The sequence below is a fragment of the Narcine bancroftii genome, chromosome 4, assembly GCF_036971445.1.
Source record: "Narcine bancroftii isolate sNarBan1 chromosome 4, sNarBan1.hap1, whole genome shotgun sequence".
Lineage (NCBI taxonomy): Eukaryota > Metazoa > Chordata > Chondrichthyes > Torpediniformes > Narcinidae > Narcine > Narcine bancroftii.
Window position 1 is genome coordinate 211,999,935 of NC_091472.1, and position 19,632 is coordinate 212,019,566.

Here is a 19,632-nt window from a genome sequence, read left to right on the forward strand (position 1 = left end):
GGGGTACTGTGTAATGTCTCTAACTGTTGGAGGGAGGGGGAGTGTTACAATTATTTTGTACTGTTGATTATGCCCCAGTTCTGCATGCCGATCCTCCTCCTCGGCCTCAACTTCCAGAGTCAGTTCAGGAGTGTGATGATGGCATTCGGGGGCCCCCAACTGCCACTGGCCATTCACAACCCCCACCTCTTGGACTCCCCCTCCCATCCAGCACCATCCTGTAGCTTCACCACCTTGCAGGTGTCCCCTCTGTCATTATTCCAGAACTTCACCCCGGACTGTAGGCCGATCGCCACCAAGACTAGGCGCTACAGCACAGAGGATATGCAGTTCATCCGGCCAGAGGTTCAGCGACTTCTGACAGAGGAGATCATCCCCCCCCCTAGCTCCAGTCCCTGGAGGGCGCAGGTCCTCATGGTCAGAGGGGCAGGCAAGCCCCGGATGGTGATCGACTATAGTCAAACCATCAACCACTTCACCCAGTTAGATGCGTACCCACTACCCCAGATAGCTGGGGTATTAAGGTAGCACAATACAGAGTCTTCTCGACCATTGACCTTAAGTTGGCTTACCACCAGCTTACCCTCCGCCCGAGTGATCAAACTACATGGGATTCGAGGCCGACGACAAACTTTTCCACTTCCTGCCGGTGCCTTTTGGTATGACTAATGGTGTCTCTGCTTTTTAGAGGGTTATGGATCCTCTGGTGGAGGAGCACAAGCTGACGGAAATGTTCCCATACCTTGATAATGTCACCATCTGCAGCCACAACCAGCAGGACCACGACACTAACCTCGCCATGTTCTTGTGTACGGCCAAGTCCCTCAACTTGACATACAATAAAGACAAGTGTGTGTTTAATACAGCTCGCCTGGACCTTCTTGGATGCATCGTGGCACATGGTGTCATTGCCCCAGACCCTGACTGCATACGACCACTCATGGAGCTCTCAGTCACAAACACCCTGAAGGGACTAAAGAGGTGTCTGGGGCTGTTCTCCTATTACATACAATGGGTGCCCAATTACACCGATAAAGCCCACCCCCTAATTAAATCCACTACTTTCCCATTATCGGCAGAAGCCCAGGCTGCGTTTCACCAGATCCAAGGAGACATCGCTCAGGCCACAATGCATGCCATGGATGAATCCATCCCCTTCCAGGTAGAGAACGATGCCTCCGACTTCGCACTGGCCGCCACACTGAACAAGGCAGGCAGGCCGGTAGTGCTTTTTTCCCGCACCCTGCATGGTCCCAAACTTCGGCACTCCTCCATTGAGAAGGAGGCACAAGTGATCGTTGAGGCGGTGCGCCACTGGCTGCATTACCTGGCCGGTAAAAGGTTTACCCTACTGACTGACCAGAGGGTAGTGGCCTTCATGTTCAGTGCTAAACAGCAAGGTAAGATCAAAACCGACAAGATTCTGAGGTGGAGGATCAAGTTCTCCATCTATAATTACAATATCTTGTATCGGCCGGGTAAATTCAACGATCCCCCAGATGCCCTATGCTGAGGAATGTGCGCCAGCGCACATCTTGACCTTCTCCAGGCCTTGCATGACAATCTGTGCCACCCCGGAGTCACAAGGCTGTACCACTTCGTTAAGACTTGGAACCTCCTGTACTCTGTCGAGGATGTCCGGTCCATGACCAGGCGCTGCCAGATCTGTGCTGAGTGTAAGCCACAGTTCTACTGGCCAGAGAAGGCACACCTCATCAAGGCCACCCGCCCCTTTGAATGACTCAGTATCCATTTCAAGGCGCCCCCCCCCCCCCAACCTCCAATAGAAATGCCTACTTCCTGACGGTGGTGGATGAATTCTCCAGGTTCCCCTTTGCTATTCCCTGCCCTGGATATGACCTCAATGACGGTTATTAAGGAGCTGCGCAGCATCTTCACCCTATTCAGGTACCCCAACTATATTCATAGTGATCGGGTGTCCTCATTCATGAGTGGCCAGAGGCATAGCCACCAGCTATAACCCCAGGGGTAATGGCCAGGTGGAAAGGGAGAATGGCACTGTCTATAAGGTGGTTCTCCTGGCCCTCAGGTCTAAGAATATGCCAGTGTCCCACAGGCAGGACCTTTTGCCCGAGGCCACCATCCCCCCAGGAGTACCCCGACCACAACGGTTCCTGCCTCGGACTCTCCCCCGACGGCCTCATCTCCAGAGGAGCACACGGACATGCCAGCCCCTTGGCGGTCCAGCAGATGGAGGAGGTCACCAGTGCAACTAAACCTCTAGACGGAGGAAGCGTCCACTTTTTCCGTCTGTTTCTTTTGTTCTCTCTCCCAGTTCTCTGATTGTTCCCGGTGGTTTCTATTGAAAAAGAGGGGGTGAATGTAATAATATGGTTGAGTACAGGCTGGCCCACCCTCCTGATGACATCCTCTCCTAGACTCCCAGGCCATAAAGGTCGAATCCCCTCTCCCTCTCATCATTTTACCAGCCTTGACCCGGGTCAGCAGTCTCTTGTATAATAAAGCCTAGCATTCCCCTCAATCTTTGTCTCCGTGATTATTGGAACAACTGGTAGTGCCCAACAACCAACCTGGCGAGTTAAGGGAGATCCTGCACCTGCGATGACGTGGTAAGTGGAGTGCCATGCAAACTAATCTTCTCCATCCGCCCCACCAGCTGTCAGTCTCTCTCCCACCATCAATCACACTCTTCCCCCCAACCCGCGACAGTTGACCCCTCTGCCTCCACGGCAGCGACCCCTCTCCTCTCTGCCCCTGTGGCACCCAACCCCTCTCCCCCCCGATCACTGCAGACACTTCAGCCGGTGTTTCCCCGTAACGCCAGCATGGAAGCGCAGACGTTTTGCTGTTCAGGTCGCCAGTCGATGCGTCCTGGGCAAGTTTAACTGGGTTCCCTGACTCCGTCCGAGGTAAGGCAGGGCCCTTTTCAAGCTGCCTTGTAAGTGGGCGTTAACCGGGGAAATTGCCTGATCAACCCCTTTTTTGAAGGCAGTTTGAAAGCACCTACTGTTTGGCACATGGATGGAAGAAAATTAGAGGGTTATGGGATAGGAAGGGTTTAATATTTTTATTGGAAGGTCAACAGAACATCGAGGGCCGAAGGGCCTGCACTGATGTGTAGTGGTCTATGTATCAACATCTGCAAAATGAAGGTTGCTGAATTTCTCCAATATTTTGGGTTTTTCTTGCACGTTCCTTCCCTGCCCTGCAATGAGGAAATGAGTTGGATAAAACCCTGGGTTCGGCGGACTGTCTGCTCAGGCGGACCTTTTGTTCGAAGCTTCATTTGTCCGGCCTGAGCGGGGCGGACGGTTTACAGTATGACGCTAGGACCGTAGAGAGTGTGCTACCGTGATTTGGGCATCGCCGGAGGCTGGGGAAGGAGAAGTTGGAGTTGCTGCAGCGAAGGAGGTGGCGGTGGGGCTTTGATGCGGGTTTGTTCACTGTTTCTCCCCCCCCTCCTCTCTGCTACAGGGAGGGTCGCCCGCAGATTCCCCCCCCCCCCCCCCCCACAGTCCGGATCCTCTGGAGCAATAGCCCAGACGTCCCATCCTCCCCCCTCCTCCTCCTCCTCGCTCTCTCCTCCCCTCCCACTCCCCCTCCCCCTCCTCCCCCTCCCCCCTCCCTCCTCCCCTCCCCCCTCCCTCCTCCCCTCCCCTCTCCTCCCCTTCCCCCCCTCCTCCCCTCCCCCTCCCCTCCTCTCCTCCCCTCCCCTCCTCTCCTCCTCCCCTCCTCTCCTCCTCCCCTCCCCTCCTCTCCTCCTCCCCTCCCCTCCTCTCCTCCTCCTCTCCTCCCCTCCTCCCCTCCTCTCCTCCTCCTCCTCCCCCCTCGACCCTCCCTCCTCCCCCTCTTCCTCCCTCCTCCCCCTCCCTCTCCCCCTCTCCTCTCTGCACCCCTTCCCTTATCGAGTACCCACAGACCTCTCTTCCTATTACTGTCTTGCCCTTCTCCTCACTACATCCCTGCCCTTTTCCCCCTTCCCCTCCTCCCGCCCCTTCCACAACCCTTCTGTCCTCCCCATTCCCCCACCCCATCTCCTTAAACACCAATTGATTGGGTATCCTCACGGTTTCCTTCTCTCACCCCTGCCAGACCTCCACCTTCCTTTCCCTTTCTATGCTTTCCCCACCCACCTTCTATGCTCATCACCACTTCATTACCTGTGACCCCCTCCGATCACTCACTACCCTCCTTGCTCTCCAATTTCTTTGCCCTCACGGCCTTCTCCAAGCCCCTCCGCTCATTGTCCTTTCATGCCACCACCCTGTGAACCTTATTCCTTTCTGCACCCTTTAGTTCAATCTGATGTTTACTCTTTGAAGGTGTTGGGGGGGGGGAGTGGGTGATGTTTTGATGGGACCAAGTGCTGTATGATTTCTAAGTTTTCTTGTTGCATGCGAGTTATTGGTATATCAACGAGCTGCTGGAGGCCGTGAATCAATCCACATTATGACATGAGGCTCTGCTTTCCGTAAAGGAAGAGTTTTGACCACCTTCTTGTGTTGGATTGTGGCATCTTTGTAAATATGTTTTGAGCAACGCAGGATCCTCTGTTTATAAACCAGCTGGGTTCTGTCCTATGGTGACCAAATTGTCAGCATGCAAATTGCAATTATTTTTAAAATTTAGATGTACAGTGCGGTTACAGGCCATTTCAGCCCACGAGTCTGTGCCACCCAATTTATCTGCACCTCCTGGTACGTTTCAAAAAATGAGAGGACACTGGAGGCCCCCGGGGAAAACCCACGCTGTCACGGGGAGAACGTATGAACTCCTTGCAGACAGTGTGGGATTTGAACCCTGGTCCTGATTGCTGGCGCTGTAAAAGTACGTCTATCATGCCGCCCCTATTGTCTTCTCTGGGACTTTATCCTGGATATTTCAGATTTTTGCATTACAGAAAGGAAAGGCTGCCTTAATGATACCATGAAGGACTCTCCAATGAGCATAATCTGAATCTCTCCAGTTTTCTTTCCTAGTGTCGTATCTTTTCTCACTTATACATGGAAGAATGGCTCAGCCTGGAAATCTTGGTAATATTTACTGCCTAAGGATGCTGCCAGACCGAGTTCCTCCAGCATCTCCCTGTTTTGCCTTGGGTTGTACTCATTGGGATTTAGAAGAATGAGAATAGATCTCATTTATGGTCTTTACACATAAAGAGCATAATTTTTGCGTTAATCAATTTTCATACTTGCCTTCCAGAGTGGCCGTTCACACAGAGCGACCTGTGTACAGATATTGCCGCGTGTTTAGACAAAGTATTGTGGGACGTGAGTCAACATCGCCTGTGACATATGATGTATGTGCGACGCGTGGCGTTGATGTCATCAGTGACGTCATTCGCCTGCGTCCGACAAAGCCGCAAGGCAGAAGAGCAAAATGGCTCTCGATCCACAGATCCAGTGTCACTCCAATAATTCAAAATAGTGGTTGACTGCTGCTGGTCACCTTGCTGCACATTTAAATCTCCCGTGTGGCAACATCACAAGCTGAATGGGCCTTTGCGTGTCATCATTGAGTCGTATTCATTCGCCCGTTTTTGCGGACTACCTGCAGTTCCGTTTAGCAAAAATGGTTTGGGCTGCTATAGGTAAAATTTCGGAATGGGAATGAGTTGCTCCTTTACATTCCAATTATTATTTTTATTTACTCAGGCTACGTTGCTGGAATTTTGTGAAAGTTTCCCATTATAGAGCAGCTGTGTAAAAACCATAGTTGAGATGTGTAACATTCAGACAGGACCAGGCAGTTCACATTGCAGGAAGAATGTCCAGAACAATGGGTCGCAATCTCATGATAAGGGGCAAGCCTTCTCGGACTTTGATGAGAAGAAACGCTTTCACTGGGGGGGGTTGTGAACTTGTGGAACCCCTATCACAGAAAGCTATTAAGGTCATTTCATTGGACGCGGCTCTCGGAGTTAAACCTGAAAGTCTGCAGACCATGATTGAAGTAAAAACTCAGCAGGTGAAACAGTGTAAGATAACGATCCATAACCAACGTTTCCAGCTTCAGCCCTTCGTTGGATGTGGCCCTATTGGCTAAAGGGAGCAAGGGGTGTGGGGAGACAGCAGGAACAGGGGACTGAAGTCATCAGATCAGCCATGGGGCTATTGAACGGTGGAACAGGCTCGAAGGGCTGAATGACCATCTCCTGCACCTATTTTCTCGGTTCCCATGTTACGTTGGTAAAGCACTTTATATCCCTTTGAAAGTGTCATTAAAAAAAATTGTGCAGTTGGTAGAGCCTCACAGCTCTAGCAACCAGGGTTCCAGGCTGCCCCCCACCCCTGCCGATGCTGTCGATGTGAGCACTTGGGTATCTTCCCAGATTTGGTAGGTTAAATGCCCAGTGTGACAGAGTGCTTTGAGGTGGCTTGGGAGGAATTTACAGAGCAGCTTGCACACACACATTTTAAAACACAGAACTTTTACAGAGTGCTTTTTGCAAAAGAGCAACAAAGTTGCAGCATACAGCTTGTCTGGGAGAGCATGAGATCTTTGCAGGCAGGGAGAGAATAGCTTTGCTCTCAGAGAGGGAGGGTGTGAAAACAGAAGGCACTTTCAGGTGGCCAAAATCCCCCAATGTAAAGCTGCATATGCAGCTGTCGGGAGGCCACTTGAAAGCGCAGGAGGTGTATGCGAGGCAAACTTTGTAACCCCCCTCCAGGAAGGATAATCACAGGAGCACTGAGGTCTCCCCGGCACCTGAATGCAGCCGCCTGAAAGCGGCAGCTAAGTGGATGATAATCAGCTGGCAAGTGCCTGGCAGCCGCCCTCCCTGCTGCCCCTGCCCCCCGGTGCAGGACGTCAAGGCAGGGGCAGCCAGCGCAGGCTGTCCCCATACTGATCCCACATCCCTGCTCACTCCCCACAGCCCCGTGTTAATCCCCACACTGATCCCACTGCCCCACTCTCTCCCCATAACCCCATGTCGATCCCCACATTGTTGGGAGGCCAGTGCGGACTGTCAGAGCTGGGGCGGCCGGTGCAGGACGTCCCCACACTGATCCCACTGCCCTGTGCTCTTCCCACAGCCCTGCATCTGTTCCCACACTGTGGGGCTGCCGGCACGGGTTGCTAGCGCAGGGGTGGCTGGCGCGGGACATTCCCACACTGATCTCACTGCCCTGCTCTCTTCCCACAGCCCTGTATCAATCCCCATACTGTGGGGCACCCAGCGGGAGCTGTCAGAGTTGAGGCAGCCAGCACGGGATGTCTCCACACTGATCCCACTGCCCTGTATCAGTCCCCACACTGTGGGGCGGCCAGCGCAGGCTGTCAGCACAGGGGCGGCCGATGCAGGACATCCCCACACTGATCCCACTACCCCGTGCTCTCCCCACAGCCCTGTATTACTTCCCACATTGTGGGGCGGCCAGCGCTGACAGCCCGTGCTGGCTGCCCCAGCTCTGACAGCCAGCTGCCCCAACCCTAACAGCCCGAAGGGACAGGAGCCGGGGTGCGCTCCAAGGCGCCTCCCATGAAGCTGTCCCTTTCAGATGTCCAGCGCTGCGCTTTCAGCGCTGCCACCTGAACGACCATTCCACATGTCTGAATCTGCTTCTGCAAGCGCATTCTTGGAGGAGAATGTACCTGAAGAAGCCAAGAGAGAGAGAGAGGAGACAGAAATCAGTTCCAGAAGGACTAAGTTGGCAAACTTTTGGAAGACTGGTCAAAGGAGAAGGCTGGCTGTCTGGAGAATGCCACAATATGGAGAGTGGTTACACTGGCTCTCCGGTCTAAAGGTCTCCCCACCTCTCACTGGCAGGAGGTTCTCACTAGTGCCTTACACTCCATCCGCTCCCTCCTATGTACCGCAACAAATGCCACCCCCCACGAAAGGATGTTCCTTTTCCCGAGGAAATCCGAATCAGGAACCACTGTACCGGCATGGCTCACCGTCCCTGGCCCCGTCCTTTTGCGACGCCACGTCTGGCACTCAAAGAACGACCCCTTCGTCGACCGAGTGACTCTACTCCACGCGAACCCGCATTACGCCTACGTTGAGTTCCCAGACGGGCGGGAGGACACTGTTTCGGTGCGGAACCTAGCTCAGGACGCGGTAGACCCAGCAAACCCCCCCCCAACCCAACCTTCCCCAACTCTTTATTCACCAGGCCCCGTGCCGCAACAGAAGGACCAACAGCTCCCCAACGACCCGGGCCACCCTGCCGACAACACGACTGGGGAATTGAGCGAAGGAGCAGTCGCACCCGACGAGCCCGCTGGCGACACCACTCCAGCGACCCCAATCCGATCAAGTTTCGTCAGCAAGACTGATTGAGAAGGAATCAGTTGCAGATGTCCTAGAAAAGGAATCTCTCTCTGGAAACCAGCAAGAACCCTCCTGAGTGGTAATCATTTGTCTGTTAAGCTCCAAAGACTGGTGAACTTTGTTAATGCTAACTTCTGTGCACAGTACAAGAATTGCCTGCAACCAGTGAGATTGGACTGTGATCCAAAGAACTTTTCTAATCTTAAATATACATTACACACACCTGCGCTTAGTATTAGAGGGGGGATGAAGTAGGATAGGTAAGTTAAATAAGTAGGCTAAGTAATAAGTTAAAGTTTAATTCTGTTTTCTTGTTCAAATATAATTTAAAAACAACTTTTGTTTAAGTAACCCTGTGTTGTGGTGCATATCTATTGCTGCTGGTTTTTGGGGTCCTCTGGACTCCATAACACCAGATTGTATTATCCCTAGGATCAGGGTGAGGAGGGTGTGAGTTGATAAGAATGAGAGAGGAAAAAAAAAGTTGGCCTTGTCCTGGTATTATTGTGATCAGGAGCTTGATGTTTAGCATGGCGTCGGTGGGTCAAAGTCCTTGTATCCATGCTTTCTCCCTTCACTGCTTTTGGGCTCTCAAATGTTAACTGATCTGTTGATTGATTCAAACAACAGCCAATTAAAAATATCAGTGAGAGCTTCTCCTGAGGGTGGTTTAACATTATCCAAAGAAAGAGGAGCTCTGACGTTGCTTCCTTGATACTGTGCAGACGTGCCAGGCTCTGTTCAGTGCTTCGGCTCAAATTGAACCTGCAAACCTGAGTTTGTAAGGTGAGGAGGTTATGATTTAAGCAGCGCCTGACACAGACAGCAGTGATACTATTGAAGGTAGGTGAAGCAAACTTAAGATGATGAATGCAGAGCCTTGGACAGTTGTGTTTATTCATTTGCTTTTGGTTGTGATATAATTTACAATCTACTCGTTGTTGATATTGCCAACATATGAAGCATTTAATTTTGTCCAAAGGGGAGGGGTTAAGTGATACGATGACCAATCCTATTTTTCCAGGAAGCAGGATTCTTTAAACAGCAAGAGCCAATCAACAGTCTCTTTAGTTGCCACCCAGGACAGCTGCACCAGGCCTTTGTTGTGAACGTTTGAAATGTCATCACTATTTTGGCAAGCATAGCCTTCCCAATTTCTGGTGTGTGTGTGTGTTTAGTTGAACAGTTTTAAGAGTGGGGATAAAATGGTTAATGCTAATTATTACGATTCAAATGCCTTCTTAATTACCCAAACCCAACCATGAAATAAATATTTGTGAACGTTACAGTTTGCTGACTGCAGTGAAGAGTGAGTGACCAGTGTATGAGTACTGATAATGAATGAGAACTGATAATGAATGACACTTAGAACCAGAGAACATCACAACACAGAACAAGCTCCTTTGGCCCCTTTAGTCTGTGGAAAACTATTTTTCTGCCATGTCCCACTGACCTGCCTTCCATACCCCTCCCATCCATGTACTTGTCCAAATTATTCTTGTGTTAAAATTGAGCTTACATTCACCATCTCAGCTCATTCCACACTCCCACCACTCTCTGCGTGAAGAAGTTCTCCCTAATGTTTCCCCTAAACTTTTCCTCTTTCACCCTTAACCCAGGTCCTCTGGTTTGTATCTCACCAACCATCAGTGGAAAAAGCCAATCTGCATTTACTCTGTCTATACCCCTCATAATTTTAAATACCTCGATCAAATCTCCCCTCATTCTTCTACGCTACAGGGAGTAAAGTCCGTACCTGTTTAAACTTTCCCTGTAATTCAGTTCCTGAAGTCCGGGCAACATCCTAGTAAATCTTGTCTACACTCTTTCTATCTTATTGATATCTTTCCTGTAGTTAACTGCCATAGTACTCCAAATTTGGCCTCACCAATATCATATACAACTTTACCATAACATCCCAGCTCCTATACTCAATACTTTGATTTATGAAGGCCAATATGCCAAAAACTCCCTTTACAACCCTATTTCCCCGTGATGTCACTTTCAGGGGATTGTGTATCTGTATTCCCAGATCCCTTTGTTCTACCACCCTCCTTGGTGCCCTACCATTTACCATGTATGTCCTTTCTTGGCTTGTCTTTCCAAAGTGCAACACCTCACATTTGTCTGGATTAAATTCCTTCTGCCATTTTTCAGCTCATTTTTCCAGTTGGTCCAGATCCCTCTGCAAGCTTTGTAAACTCTCTTCTCTGTCCACAACTTTGTGTCATCTGCAAACTTGCTGATCTAATTTACTACATTATCATCCAGATTGTTGATATAAACGACAAGCAACAATAGTCCCAGCACTGATCCTTGAGGCACACCACTAGTCACAGGCCTCCAGTCTGAGAAGCAATCACCCCCACTACTCTCTGGCTTCTCCCATCTAGCCACTATCGAATCCAGTTCACTACTTCACTATGAATACTGAGCTTCTGAACCTTCTTGACTAACCTTCCATGTAGACAACATCCACAGCCATTCCTTCATCAACTTTCTTGATAACCTTCTCGAAAAAAACACGACCTACCACACACAAAGCCATGTTGACTATCCCTAATCAATCCCTGGTTATCCAAATAATTGTATATCTGATCTCTTAGAACACCTTCCAATAATTTGCCTAGTGCTGACATCAGGCTCACCGGCTGATAATTTCCAGGGTTACTTTTGGAGGCATTTTTTAAACAACGGAACAACATGAGCTCCCCTCCAATCCTCTGGTACCACACCCGTGGCTAAGGACATTTTAAATATTTCTGTCAGAGCCCCTGCAATTTCTACACTAGCCTTCCTCAAGGCCCGAGGGAATATCTTGTCAGGCCCTGGGGATTGATTCTCCTTTATTTGCTTGAAGACAGCAAGCACTTCCTCCTCTAATCTGTATCGGATCCATGACCTCACTGCTTGTTTTCCTTCCTCATTTCCTCAGAAGTGGCCTTTCCCCAATTTAGAATCTCAAGCCAAAGTCCAGACCTATCCTTCTCCAAAATTGACTTGAAACTAATGGCATTACGATCACTGGGCCCAAAATGTTCTCCTACACATACTTCTGTCACCTATCTAATCTCGTTCCCCAGAAGGAGATCCAGTATTGCATCCTCTCTGGTTGGTACCTCTATATATTGATTTAGAAAACTTTCCTGAACATATTTGACAAATTTCAAGCCATCCAGCCCTTTTACAGTATGGGGGTCCCAGTCAATAGGTGGAAAGTTAAAATCTCCTACTACCATTTAATGTTTCTTGCATCGGTCTATTATCTCTCCACAGATTTGCTCCTCCAATTCTCAGTCTATAATACAACCCCATGACTGTGGTCTTAACTTTCCCGTTCCTCAGCTCCACCCATTGAGCCTCAGTAGATGAGTCCTGCCTGAGCACAGTTGTGATATTTTCCTTGACGAGCAATGCCATTCCTCCACCTTGCACCCCCTCCCCCACCTCCCAACCCATCCTATCGTGTCTGATGTTGAAAGTCACTGATTTCCAGATATTACGGATTCCTGTAATAAATTTGTGTAAGAGGAGTTTAATAATTTTTTTTTTAAATTATTGAATACAGTAAAAACCCCTCCCCACCCCAGTGTCCAGCACCTATGGGGGATTGGTAGATGCCAGATAATTGAATTTTACGGTTGCTTGAGGTTACGTGTTATGTGGATTGGTGAACTAACTGCTAGACGGCACCAATTTTAAACTTTCTTTTTTTTTACCCTCCCTGTATTTATTTTCTGCGGTTTCTTTTGCCAGTTGCTTGGGCTGCAGGTGGCTTGAAATGTGGATATCAGGGATTTTACTGTACTTGAGCTGAGTAGTTGACCTAGGATCTCGGTAATTTTACTGATAGTGAGTGTTTATTCTACTTCAGCTGCAAACAGCCCCTTTCAATTGCCTTGGGATGATCTGAAGTGCATTACTGTCACTGACATTCAAAGTGTGGTCACTTGTAAGGCAGGAAACGGGGTGGGCAATTTGGTGGCACAGATGTGAAAATGAACAGATGGCTGCTTCCAGTGGTACTGGATCATTGAATTGTTCATTGCCGTGCGCACCAAGATACTGTGAAAATCATTGTGTGCTATCCAGGCAAGACAACTTTACAGAAGAAAGTGCAATAGCAAAAGTGCATGGTACAGAACAAAGTGTAGCATATTGTTACGACCCCAGAGGATCCCAAAACCAGCAGCGATAGATATTCACCAAAACAAATGATTACTTAAACAAAAGTTGCTTTTAAACATGAAAACAGAATCACATTTTAACTTATCTTAACTAACCTAACTTAACCCCCTTCTAATTCTAAATACATGTGTATGTAATGAGTGTGTAAGTTCAGAAAAGTTCTTTAATTCACAGTCCAATCTCACTTCTCATTCCTTCAAGTTCACTGGTTGCAGGCAATTCTTATACTGTGCACAGAATTCAACATTTATGAAGTTCACCAGGCTTTGGCGCTTGAAAGGTAAATGTTTACCGCTTGGGAATGTTTTTGTTAGTTTTCAGAGAGAGATTTGTTGTTCCAGGACATCCACAACTGATGTACTTCCATCAGCCACTTCAGTGTCTTGCTGACAAAACTTGCCCCTTCAGGGTTCTCCAGATGATAACCTCTTTCTTTCAGGTCACCACAGTGTTCCTTTTTGTTTCTCTTATTCCAAGTGAAACATTAGACAGCCAGTCCTCTCCTCTTGCATGAACCTCAAGGACCTTGATCAGGCCGTCTTCCAAATGGGGCTTTCCACAAGCTTGCCAGCTTGTCCTCTTCCAGAGCCCATTTGACTCTCTCTGCTTGCAAACCCACATGACCCTCTTAGAGCAGCAAGCTCCCTTCTAGACTCCGACATGCTCTTTCATCTGTTGCCTTTTGTAAACAAACATCCATTAGTGAAGCCTCTTGGGCACTCTCCAAAGCTCTTGCAAAGACTGTTGGCCCTGACATGTTTAGCATGGGGCAGAGCTCCAGTATTTTAAATAGATCTGTTTTAAAGTGTTTGTATCTGACCTACTCTAACAAACCTTTCCCAGTTTATCTCCCGTAATATATCTATATACTCTGTCACAGTACAGATAAGTACATCCTTCACTTAGCGCTGGTAACATTATACCATACACTTCAGTTTTATTATTGCACAATGCTCTATTCTGGACGATAGGTTAACTTGCCTGGATAGCACATAAACAGCATTTCATTGTATCTCAATACATTTGAACTATTCAATTCAATGAACCATCAGCATTGGAAACAGCTATCTGTTTATTTATCACACAGAGATAAATGTTGACCAGGATTCCAGGAAAATCCAACCTGGATATCTTTAGCTTAAATTTGAATGTAATTGTTTTTTAAATTTAAATTGAGACACACAGCAGAGTAACAGGTCCTTTTGGCTACGACCCTATGCTGCCCAATTACACCCAATTAACTTACATTTTGAAAGGGGGGAGGAAATGGGAGCCCCTGGGGAAACCCATACAGACAATGGGAGAACGAACAAGCTCCTTGCAGACAGTGCTGGATTCTAACCGCGGTTGCTGGCTGAATCATCGCTGTGCTAACTGCGCTGCCCTATTGTTGAGATGGCGTAACTTGGTGGGACAGTACAGATGACCATTCAAAACATACCGAGGGTGTAGGTTAATGGGACATAAATTAGGTTGCACAGACTTGTGGGCCAAAATGGCCTGTAACCATGCTGTATGTCTAAATTTAAAAAAAATTAAATGATCGAAGATAATCTGCAATTACTCTTTTGTCACTCAGAATGAATGTTGTCAGGACCTACAGCCCCCTCTGCCTTGAGAGCAGTGGTTCTCAACCTTTTTCTTTCCACTCACATCCAACTTTAAATAATCCCTACGCCATCGGTGCTTTGTGATTAGTAAAGATTTGCTTAAGGTGGGATATGAGTGGGAGGGGAATGTTGCTCTCGACTCAAATGTGACTGAAATATTTTGCTTGAGAAAAATTATCATTGGCCCATTTCCTTTGGAGATCTGAAACCCGTCACATAACGAGTCAATGAGGGACGATTAAAACAGTGGTTTTAAATCTTTTTCTTTCCACCCACATCCCACCTTAAGCAATCCCTTACTAATCACAGAGCCCTGATAACATAGGAATTACTTAAAGTGGGATGAGAGTGGAAAGAAAAAGATTGAGACCGCTGATTTAGAGTGGAATGTACATGAAATTCTTTGACTTTTGTCTACAGTAAGGCAGACAGAGAGTCACCACTTCGTCCAGCGCCCCTCACAGAAACCTACATCACCTGGTGTTCCTAGGCGATGTTTCTTCCCAAGTACTGACTAGGCCTGAGCCTGTTTAGCTCCGGAGATCAGTTAATCTCATACGATTAGGTAGTGTACTGAGGGGGATCTTGGTGGAAGTTAGGGAAATAGGGGAGCAGTTTTGGATAAAGAATCACGTTGTTTCAGTACAACAACAAGCCTTTTGCCCTGCCAAGCCCATGCTAATCCTACCCTCATTCCATTTGATCCTCCAAAAACATTCTCAACAACATTGTCATTCTACTACCAGCCATAACACATTAGGAGTCATTAACAGCAGCCCTTGCCCCCCCCCCCCCCCCCCAAGATGGAGCTGGGTATTCTCAGCTGCATTTGTGGAACCTGGCCCCATGTCTCTAGTCACCCTTGCCAAGGTGTAGTGTGTACAAGACCGACAAAAATGGGACAGAACGTTGGAAAGGAGATTGTGAGGGAGATTCTGGCTGCACTAGAATAAGTGAGGGTTGAACTAAGTGACGGTTGTCCAGTGGGAACAAAGGAAATACCATTAGGAAATGATAGCCACTTTCAGGTGCTCAGACGCAGATAATGTGCCGGCAGACGCAGCTGGGAGGGTGCAGCTGGGACGTTAAGGTGGCCGCGGAGAAGATGCCTTTCTGTTACCTGAAAGTGCCGGCTGAAGGAGAGCCACATCCGAGCAAACGCCGGCTCCTGTGGACTGTGGCCGTTGTCCCACTACTGCTTTCAGGTGCAACAGGGGATTCTCTGAGCCAGAGAAGGGTTAGGTAAGTGCTCCTCCTGGCCGGGTTCTCCACTTCAGGTGGCCACCCAACAGCTGCATGAGGGTAGAATATGCAGCTTTACATTGGGGTATTTTGGCCACCTGAAAGTGCCTGATCAAGAGAGATAATGTTTGCTTGGAAGGAAAGTGTTTGGGGCTTACAGTATACTCACTTGCCAAGCCTTCACCTTGCAATAAAGTTTTTGTTCCTCTTTGAAAGGAATGGTGATCATTTGTTGCCAATAAGTACCTTTAAGATAGTAATCTGTTAAAGGTTTGCACGGAATTTGAAAATTCCACCAGCTTCTCTTCTTCCTCTCAATCACTGCCATTTATGCACAGCCACAGTTACATGATTGGCTTTTGATTACGTAATGCTAGTTAAGTACAGATGTCCCAGGATTTACAAGGGCAGGCTTTTTCTCTGCAACGTGCTTCTGAAGTGGTGAGCAAGCCTGATCACTGCTGCGCTCTGAAACCAATGAGGTCACCTCTCTTGGGTCCAGAGGATGGTTATTTTTGTTCCTCTCTTCTCAGCCATGCAGGGCTTGCTACTGAATCCTTGCGGTGGAGCTGAACATGACTGGGCCAGGAGATTGGAAGAGCACTCGTAGTCCTTTGAGTGTGGCTGCCTGTCTCAACTGAAAGGTACCTGAAAGTAAAGCTCAGAGTGGGGGGAGTGGGGGGGGGGTGGGGGCGGGGGTTGGTGAAATGGCATGATGAGAATGCTGAAGTTGCAAGGCAAGCGAATTAATGAGATCAACAGGGATGATCCAACATCAGTAATCCCACGTGGGAGAATAAAAGGCAGCCAACAGTACAGAGAGCTGCATGGCCGTAAACACTGCTGGTGATCAGAAGCTGCTCGCCCACACTGGTTGAGATGGCTTTGCCTTGTGCATCTGGCTGTCAGCTGTGGCTCACCGGGCAAATCAGAAGGTCGAGAGTTCTCTTTGAAGAGGTCGGAATCACGTAATCTAGTCTGAGTTGCCCAGTGCAACACTGAGGAAATGTTGACCATTAAAAGTGTCATCCTTTAGATGAGGCATTAAGCGAGCATCTTCTTGTTTTGAACGGTAGGATAAATCCTTGGGGTGGGCAACCATTTTTAAAAAATTCAAATTCCTCCTTAAGTGTTCCTAATGCTTTCGGGGCTCTGTGATTAGTAAGGGATTGCTTAAGGTGGGATGTGGGTGGAAAGAAAATGCCACTGTTTTAATCATATCTAATGGACTTGTATATGCATGGTTTCAGAACTCCAAAGGAAATGGGCCAATGGAAATTTTTCTCAAGCCAAATAGACAAAAGACAATCGGTGCTGGAGTAGGGCAATTGGCCCTTCGAGCCAGCACCGCCATTTATCGGATCATGGCTGATCTTTCCCTTTCAATAACCAATCCCAGCCTTATCCTCATAACCCTCAACTCCCCTATCCACAAGAGCCTTATCCAACTCTCTCTTAAATCTATCCAACGAATCTGCTCCCACTTCCCTTTGTGGCAATGCATTCCACAGACCCACAACTGTCTGGGTAAAAAAAATTCTCCTCATTTCTGTGTTAAATAGCCTTCCCTGTATTCTTAAACTATGCCCTCTAGTCCTAGTCTCTCCCATCATTGGGAACATGTACTCTGATTTCACCCTGTCAGGCCCTTTGATAATCCTAAATACCTCAATCATGTCTCCCCTCATCCTTGTAAACTCCATCGCATATAATCCAAGTCTTTCTAATTTATCCGCATATGACAATCCTGCCATCCCGGGAACTAACTATGTAAATCTGCACTTCACTTCCTCTAGAGCAAGTATGTCCTTTCTTCAATATGGGGACCAGAACTGGACGCAATACTCCAGGTGTGGTCTCACCAGGGTCCTGTACAACTGTGGGAGGGCTTCTCTACTTCTATACTCCAATCCCCTCTTTATGAAAGCCAACATACCATTCGCCTTCTTCACCGCTTGCTAAACCTGCATGCTAGTTTTCAATGACTGGCGAACAAGTATGCCCAGATCCCTTTGCATTACCCCACTCCCCAGCTTAACCCCATTTAAATAATATTATGCTCTCTTGTTTCTGCCTCCAAAATGGACAACCTCGCATTAAACTTCATCTGCCATCTTTCTGCCCGCTTCTCTAAACTGTCCAAGTCCCCTTGCAATTTCCTGACAGCCTCTTTGCTCTTTACACTACCACCCAATTTAGTGTCATCTGTGAATTTGCATATGTAGTTATTTATCCCCTCATTCAAATCATTTACATAAATGATAAACAACTGAGGGCCCAACACTGACCTCTGCGGGACCCCACTCGTTACTCCTGCCATCCAGAAAATGACCCGTTTATCCCAACCCTTTGTTTCCTATTTCTCAATCAATTATCTATCCATGACCGCACCCTACCCCCGATACCATGCTCCTTCATTTTGCAAACTAGCCTCCTGTGTGGGACTTTATCGAAGGCTTTCTGAAAGTCCAAGTACACCACATCCGCTGGCTCTCCCGAGTCCATCCTCCTTGTTACGCCCTCGAAAGATTCCAGGAAATTAGACAAGCAAGATTTTCCTTTAAGGAACCCATGCTGACTTGCACTGATACTATTATTCCTTCCTAAGAGTTCTGCTATTTCTCCTTTAATGATGGATTCCAATATCTTCCCCACCACCGACGTCAGGCTATAATTTCCCGTATTCTCTCTCCCTCCCTTCTTAAAAAGTGGGACAACATCAGCCACTCTCCAGTTTGCAGGCACTTCCCCAGAATCTAAAGAACTTTGGAAAATGTCGACAAGTGCTTCCACAATTTACAGAGCAACCTCTAAGCACCCTGGGATGCAGTCCATCAGGCCCAGGGGACTTATCAGGCCTCAGTCCTAACAATTTACCCACAACCACCTGCTTCTGGATCTGAATATCCATCAAATTTTCTGTTTCCTTCAGTAATTTCACTGTCCCTAGATACTGCTTGACCCCTACCCTTATTCTGATCATAACCTTGGTGAAAACAGATGCAAAGTAATTGTTAAATTCCTCAGCCATTTCCATGTCCCCATTGATAATTTCACCTTTCTCCGTTTTCAAAGGCCCAATTTTGGCCCTAACCAATTTCTTCCTTTTAACATAGCTAAAGAAGCTTTTGCTATCCCATTTTGTATTACTTGCCAATTTGCCCTCGGACTTCATTTTCCCCTCCTGAATGACTTTTAGTTTCTCTCTTTTTTTAAAGGCCTCCAAATCCTCTAACCTCCCACTCTGCTTTGCCATCTTATACATTTCTTTTAGACTTGATACTGCTCTTGATCTCCTTTGTCAGCCATTTGCTCTTCGTAGAGCCTTCCCTTCTCTTTGGGATGAATCTATTCTGAATCCTGTGAAAAATGTCTAGAAATACCTGCCATTTTTGCCCAGTTGTCCTCCCAGCTAGAAAATCCTTCCATTTTATTTTGGCTAGCTCCTCCCTCATAGTCACCCTTATTTAGCTGTAGCACTAATGTTTCTGACTTCCTTCTCTTCTCCCTTTCCATTTGCAGATTAAAAGTAATCATATTATGGTCACTATTTCCTAATGGCACCCCTACCTCAAGGTCCCTTATTAACTCCACATCGTTGCACAGTATCAAGTCCAGAATCGACTTCCGCGTGGTAGGTTCTGTAACAGGCTGCTCCAGGAATGTATCTCAACGACATTCAATAAACTAATTTTCTAGCTTTCCCATATCTACTTGATTTTCTCAGTCCACTTAGAAGTTGAAGTCACCCATAACTATTGTATCACTACCACTCTGACATGCTATTTTTAATTCTTTATTTATACTGATTCCCACATCTGAGCCACTGTTTGGAGGTCTATATATAACCCCCATTATGGTTCTTTTGCCTTTGGAATTTCTCAACTCTATCCAAATAGACTCTACTCCATCTGATTCAATGTCTTTCCTTTCCTTCGCCTGAATTTAATTCTTCACCAACAGAGCCACTCCACCTCCTCTACCTAACTTTCTATCTTTTCGATAGGACGTATACCCTGGAACATTAATTTCCCAATCCTGTCCCTCCTGCAGCCATGTCTCTGTTACTCCAATAACATCATAACCTCTAATGTCCATTTGCACCTCTAGCTCATCCATTTTATTCTTTATACTCCTTGCATTCATATACAATGCCTTGAAATTGTATCACCCTGCTCTCTCCAATGTGCTGCCTGACACCCTCTCTGAAACTCTCCTATCCCTCTTTGCTCCCTCCCGCTTTGAGATTTCACAGACTATTGGAACTACTCCTATGTTCTCCTTCCTATACATTTCCCTATCAGTCTGGTTCCCCTCCGCCTGCCAATT

General features: G+C 47.6%; 1 protein-coding gene across 6 annotated transcripts in view; it reads left to right on the forward strand.

Annotated features, from left to right (window-relative positions):
- Positions 1 to 3,321: 3,321 nt before the first annotated feature.
- plekhm3 (pleckstrin homology domain containing, family M, member 3) overlaps positions 3,322 to 19,632 on the forward strand; it is a 183,779-nt gene continuing 167,468 nt past the window's right edge. For 4 of the 6 annotated variants that reach the window (XM_069933879.1, XM_069933878.1, XM_069933877.1 and 1 more), the window contains exons 1-2: positions 3,322 to 3,416; positions 15,837 to 15,947. The gene's annotated coding sequence lies outside the window, so the exon portion shown is untranslated. Of the gene's footprint in view, positions 3,417 to 8,999; positions 9,107 to 15,836; positions 15,948 to 19,632 lie in introns of those variants that run through there. The other 2 variants (XM_069933881.1, XM_069933882.1) reach the window with 2 other exon arrangements.